The sequence below is a fragment of the Halyomorpha halys genome, unplaced genomic scaffold (assembly GCF_000696795.3).
Source record: "Halyomorpha halys isolate HHAL.00 unplaced genomic scaffold, Hhal_1.1 Scaffold2306.1, whole genome shotgun sequence".
NCBI lineage: Eukaryota > Metazoa > Arthropoda > Insecta > Hemiptera > Pentatomidae > Halyomorpha > Halyomorpha halys.
This window is the reverse complement of record NW_027107223.1, coordinates 5,777-13,348: the sequence shown is the minus strand read 5'-3', so window position 1 is coordinate 13,348 and position 7,572 is coordinate 5,777.

Genomic DNA, 7,572 nt, shown 5'->3' with positions numbered 1-7,572 from the left:
AATTAAAAGTAATTTAAATATTATTAAAATAATTTAATTTTTTAATGAAAAAAATAATACATGAATTTAAATTAATTTATAACACCCTAGTGGTCTACTAGCGCCCTCTTTTAAAACCACTGTTTTAATTAATTGAAAAGTATTTAAAAATAAATTACTGCTATATTAGTTTTATACATACAAATAGAAAATATTATAACTAATTATTAATAGTTTACTTACTGATTGTACCATCATAAAGTCAACGTCAAAAAATTGTAATGCTGTTGTACTTATCCTCCTATTAATGTAGATACTGGCTAACAATTTTTTCTAAATAATAAAAAAAAATTCATTATTTAAAAAGTACTGCTTTCTCTGTGATAAAAAATTTAATATCTTAATAAATATTAAAATAATCCAATTTTTTAAAAATATGAAAGAATTGGAGATTTATTTTATTTTGAATGAAATTATCATATAATTAGAATAAATAATAGTGAATGGAAAAGTAAAGAAAAAAAATAAAGCGATGAGAAATTAAAGCTGAACGCAAAACTAAGATAAAAGGTTGGAAAAGATTGTAAAAATAGCAAATAACATAAAATAAAGGCATTCACGGGGTCACTAAAGCAAAAAGAATATGGATTAAATAAAGTATGATGAAGGAATTGAAATTTAGTATGAAGGTAAATAAACAAAATAAGAAAATTGAATTACGAAGATAAAATTATAGTTTCTAAACTAACTAGGGCTTTCGATTCATATATCCTCCTCTTTTTGCCAATAATTACAAACCAAAATCCTTTGTGAACTCTTTAATGTTCGTTACATTGTTACAAATGTCCAGAACCAGATATCAATCTTTCCATGATAAACTTCCTAATTACCCAGTTGTCCTGAAGACCATCGTCACAAGGGCAGGACTAAATAATGGAGGGACAATACTTCACAGGATGACTCAACTGCTTGCATATGCAGATAACGTAGTCACATGTAGTACGATCATTTCAACCAGTAATTGATGCATTCTGTAGTTTGGAAAACGGGGCTCTGTGTCAACGAAGTCATAACTAAAATCCTTGTTTTGAGAAAGAAGAAAGCCATACTTCCACCAGAGTACTATGTCGTAGGAAATCAGGTATTCCAGACAGTATCCTTGCCTAACTCGGGTCCAAAGTTAATGATACCCACAACGAAAATGAGGAAATAGCAACTAAAATGATGGTCGTCAATAGAGCGTATCGGTACTTCTCTCTTGTGCGCCTTCTGAAGAGTAGACCATTGAGCCATGCAATCACGATTAAACTATACAAGGCAATGATTCGGCTTGTTACTACATATGTCGATGTGTGCTATATATGTGCGAGACATGTCTTGGAATGGATGAAGCGAGGACAGCATGAAGGCTATATAATGGGAAGCCAGGTGGAATTAGGTTCAGGAGAAAACTGAAGGCAAGATAGATGGATAATGTAAAAGAACATCTTAGAAGAGAATATCCCTCAGGTCCGCAGCCAACATGAATGACTCGGTAAAGACGATTGAGCAGACCTCTCTTGCGCCATAACAGGGGTATTCATAAAGTGTTAAATGTTATAAGTATAAGATTGTGAGCAGCTCTATTTAAAATCATGTTAAATGGTGAAGGCATAAGAGCTCCTAGTGGATTTTTTGAGCAACTTGTGTACCTTTCCTTCCAACACTTCATGTTATTGTTTACTTCTATGTTTTTATTAAGGTAATTTATTACAATATGCCTAAGTGGAATTTGTGTGAATGTTTGGCCACTGAGTGCCTTGTTAATCTTCTGACTTGTGAGAAAGAGAATCAAGATGAGCTAATTGAGAACTGTCATTAATTATTATTATTTCAGCTATTGCTTTATTAGTTTTAAAAACATCCAAAACAATACTAACAAAATCAAAACATAAACTACGAGCAAGTAACTTAACACAACGTGGTGACGAGCTCAGCTGGTCTGTTACGTAAAGTCATTCTCCATTTCACAGACCTACTAACAGACTCTTAACCATATTATGTTATATCATTTTAACATGGTAAAAAAAATGAAATATTTCTCCATTTAACAAAAGTTTTTCCATTTAACATGTTAAACTATAGATGATGAATACCCCTAATGAATGATTGGTAAAGTAATACTTTTTCAAACCTTGTAGATCTTTGGCCGCCTGAACCAGCCTTCTCGAGGCCTGGCTACTTGGGATACTGCTTTCCAGTTTGCACCATGTAGCTCATTCTCATCTTAGTTGATTCTGTCTATCAATCTGATTTTCGGTTCCCACGGAGTAAAGTAATAAATGGTCATTAAAAATAAACCTAAGTAGATAAGTAATAGTAAAACAAGCCAATATTGAATCGGGACGGCTTTTGGTCACTACGATAACATGGGCTTTACAATTCAATTAAATAAATTATTTTCACTTACACATTTCAGTAATTCCTTGCTTTCACGTTTGATCAAGACCTCGTACAGTGCCACGTTCAACTTCTCGGACTGAAATATATTAAAGATGATAAAAATTATCCCAGATTAGGCTCTATAGTAGTCAATTAGGCTCTATAGTAGTCAATTAGGCTCTATCGTAGTCAATCAGGCTCTATAGTAGTCAATTAGGTCTATAATAATTAACTATTTCTATAATACTTACTTAATCAAATAACTATTACACATAAAAAATCAGCTATTCGAAACTCTCGTTTCTGGTAAAATACAAAAACTTTGGGGTAACCTCTATAGGGAGATAAACGTTCAATTAAATACGGAGGACCAGATTGTAATATTGTAATATTTAAGGTATTTTTCGTTGCAAGTGTTAAATGAAAGATAAGCAATTAAAATATAATGAAATAATAAACATAAAACAATGAAAGACAAAATAAAATGCAGAAAATAGAATGGAGAGATAGAGTGTGGTCAAGGGAAAACTCAAATAGTGATTAAACAAGTTCCATTGAGGCAAAGTTTTCATAATTTTTTCTCACCATCAAAGGGTTGGTTGTAGCAGTGCCTATGAATAGTTAGTCTAATTTGGTTAATAAAGGATGGAAGATAGGGTGAAGGATATTGGATAATTAAACAGAGAAAGAGAGTAATCAAACAATCATAGAGAGGAATGGTATAGACTTATAGAGGAATCTTGAAAATTGACATCATCAAAGATGATTCACAAAATTAAATCAAAAGAAAATAATTGACGACGAACAACTATCAGGAAATTAAAATAAAATAAGCAAGCCATTGAATGGTAATAAAAATAATTTTTTTTGTGAGCTTCCTTGATTTTAAAAATGCCATAAACCTAAAAGATTAAACTTTGTGCATATTAGCCCAGTAGTGAGAGCAGGAAAACCCAGCCAAATTTAGTAGGCTGTGTTTTTGAATGTTTTATAACATTTTAACCTCCTGAAAACGGAACTTGGATTATTTGTGTTATTATAGAGATATAGATAAAGAAATATATTTCAATTTGCTTTTAATAAATAATAATGACGATGCAGTTCTTTCAACGAACTAAATTGTACAAAATGCAAAATATCTTTTTGTAATTATTGTTTATTTCTACTTTTTCACTTTTATTTAATATTTTAGAATTTTTGCAAACATTTTTTTTATTTTTAGCTCAAAAAGAAATTCACTGTTGTTTTTATTTTTTCTTATTCTTCTTTGTTAATTTCAAAATATTTTCATATAAACCTTTGCAATAATCCTTACAATCCAACTAGAATGTTGAAATGGCAGTGGCCAAGAGACTCATTGTAAAATAAAAATGGACAATTGGAGTTCTGGCAATAGTCAGATGCTCCACTCAAGTTGAGTGTTTATGGCTTTAGCGCACTTGCTCAACCTCCACTGGCTCACTACCAGTGATGTGGCGAGAGAGATGCGCTGGGATCTATTGAGCTCTGCTCTACCCCCCAGTGTGCGCAGATAGATTGTGTGAATATTGAATATAAGAGTGTAAATGTGACTAGAAATTATATAATTATTTTATTTATTTATTATTTCATGTACATAGTTTGATTATGTTCATTTTCTTTATTCTTTGTTTATATCTATTTTAAGAGAGATTTTATTTATTTTTATAGATTCATCACTATTACATATTGCCCATAACTGTGAGGTAGATTGTAATATCTATCAATAAATTAAAAGTATCACTTTTCACTGTACATTTTTTTTCTTTAATTTAATTAAACAACTTAAAGCTATTCATCATTCTAAACGTAATGAAATGAATTTACTTACATTAGAATGTAGCATTTGAAAACACTTGGCACATAGCAAGATATCAATGGAACATAATGCGATCATCGCCAAGTTGTACTCATCCACCAAAGATTTTGCACGAAGATTTTTACTGGAAGGATTCATAATTAAAAAATGCATGTGCATTATCAACATGACAAAATATAATGAAAGTGTCAATAAAAGATGAATACTGAATATTTTCTCTATTTTGAGGCAGGTATTACAGATTTTAGAATAAACTGCTACACATTGTTCCAAAGTAAATATTTTTGCTTTAGGGTGTATATTTTTTTTAATATATTCCAGTTGAATGTTAATTCCGGTGACGAAGCAGTCGATCGCAGTTAGTATGAAATGTATCATATTTAAGTTAGTGTTATGCAAAAATGTCGACAAACGAACAAAGTTAAGTTTACCGACAGCGTAATACACCCCACCAGACAGGAAAGCGTACAGAAATATTAGCGTCCACAAAGCTTCGAAAACTTTGGTTTCGAAAGTATTATAAACGGGTGGGAAAAATGGGTTGATACGCTTCATTCTTAAGTTAATTTCTAAAATACTTGAAAATATATCTTGGTACTCTTTTGCATTCAACAAGAGAAAAATTTTGATTATGTTTAAAGTAATACAGGATAATACAATGTTTATTGGTACAACTATTTTAAATACATTACTCTGTGATGAAACCTTGTTTATAAAGTATATAAATGCATTGATGGCTATGAAAATAGTCATAATTTGATGGAAAAAGGAAATTATGTAAAATTTAGGAGTCGTTTTCAACATTTTTCCCGAAGGGATAACTGATAGGACCTTCGACCTGAAGAGGACATTGTTCATGAACTTTGCAACCTCTCCAGTCGACATCATGAATGTTTCTGATAAAAATGACGACCTTTAGAATCGATACCTATTAAAATTAATGAACAACTAATGATGTATTCACAAGGCTGTTCTTATTCTAAGTATTGATTTTTACTTTCGCTTACCTATATACTTCGAGTTCTAGCCGTAAATACACCTATTAAGTCCAAATAACCAAGTCCGTCTTCGCAAAACAGTCTCTATGTGTACAGACTAGTTCAAAAACGAAATGTCGTACGTATATACCTGGGATGTAATAGAAACTTTTTCGATAACATCGACAAGACCGAAAGTACCAATTTATAGAATAGATTTTTCACATTTTGTTCGAATTTCTCAAAAATGGCTATAAAAATTTTGATGCTAGAACAATATTTCAAGAAATGGATGATTAGTCTGATCATTGAAAAATGTTTTTACTCTCAGACACCTGCCAGACCCAGCAGAATTGATCCTCAAAAGTAAAAATGTAAAATGAAATCCTGCAAGTGAAACAGTAAGATATCTGGGAATTCACCTCGATCGCCGCCTTACTTGGAATAATATAGCAACATTAAACTAACTCAAACCTACGCAAGGTTAGCAATGCTAGATCCTATCCTAAATTTTTTTTAGTACTGTACAGTAATACTGTATACACATATATACAACAAGTAAATTTGCTGTAGGTGACATAGTAACTTGATAAAAACATGTGGAGAATCTACCCACTGATAGAACTCCAATAACATTTCTAGAGAAGAAGATCTCGAGGTCATTAGGCTAGGAGGATCACGCCTAGGAGGATTATTAGGTAATGAAGGAGAAGCCAGGTTAGAAACAAGTGGATTTGGGTGGTTGAGAAGTTTATTATGGAAGGAACGGTATCTGGTTCTGGCCAAATCGGCAACATATGGAATATTGAGGTCCTGATGGATGACTTGATTTGTGACAAAGTAAGGAGCATTAAGGATTTTACGAAGGATTTTGGACTGTAAGGATTGGATTCTGGAGGAATTTGATGGTTTAGTGGAGCCCCAAAGCTCAACTCCGTATGTCCAGATAGGCCTTATAATAGTCATGTAGATCAGTCTTTTGTAATGGATTGGCAATTTGGACCGTTTGTCTAGTAAATGTTGCAATAGTCGGAATCTACGAGCAGTTTCTTGTCTTTTTAGTCTTGTATGAGGATTCCATGTCAGTCGTTTGTCGAGATGTAGTCCTAAGTAACGGATCTGTTCGACAGGAATAAGTGGGCTATTATTAAAGGATATTGTAGGGGAAGAGGTCATGGGTTTACGTCGAAGGGTAAATGTGATTTGGTGGGATTTATTGGAATTTATTTTAATCCTCCAGTTTTGGCACCATTCTTCAAGTGAGGTGATATGGGATTGGAGGGTTTGGGATACAATGTAAGGATCATTGTTCACTGACAATAGACATGTGAAATCGGCATACGTGGTGAGGATTGTGTTAGGATGGGTTGGAATGTCAGCTGTGAAAACTGTATAAAGGATAGGACCAAGGAAACTATCCTGAGGTACACCAGCAGACTGACGGAATAGGGATGAATAAGCGCCGTTGTAATTTACTTGAAATAATCTGTCGGAGAGATAAGAACGGTTAATGAGGAAGTATGTAGGGGTAGGAATTTACGGATCTTGTATAGCAGTCCTGGGTGCCAGACTCGATCAAAAGCCTGTTCTACATCAAGAAAGACACCCGAGCAGTACATTCCGCGCTCCAATGAAGACGAGACAACATCAACCACACGATGGCATTGCTGGATAGTGGAGTGGGATGTTCGGAAACCAAACTGGTGATCTGGGATTATGTGGTTGGAATCAAGCTATCCTATATTAAAATCAGAAACAGCTATTCTTATTTTTTTATCTTTTTAAAATAATGTCGTAAGAATTGCAGTGGATGCTCCTTTGTAAGAAACAGTTAATTGCATCGAGAATCACAAATAGAGACAATAGAGGATTACATCAAAAAAAGGATCATGAAGTTCCACTTTCAGTTATCTACAGTTAAAGGAGCAGTGACCAACAACTTGGGAAACCCAACCACAAACTGAAGACTGAAGGCCAGGCTGCTGCAGGACTGGTGTTATCAGTTCATTTATCAATTCTGTTATTGTCTCTCTAAAATTTTCTTAAATTCACTTTCTTTTTTTTTCCATTAAAAGCCCATTATTTATTTTTTTAAATCCATGAATGTCATTGTTTTTGTTATTAACTTTACTTTTATTAAGAATTATTAGTTTAATCTATTTATTTTATCTTATTTTTTTTAATAATATTGTATATATAGGGTGTTTTTTTAAGCCCGATAGAACTTGAAATTGTAAAAAATAACACAAAAAATTAAATTGTAATCAAATTTTTTTTTTATTCGAAAGATCAATACGTGACATTAACATTTGAAAATGATTTCGGGCATATGGGCACCGCGGCTGTTCTTGACGAAGC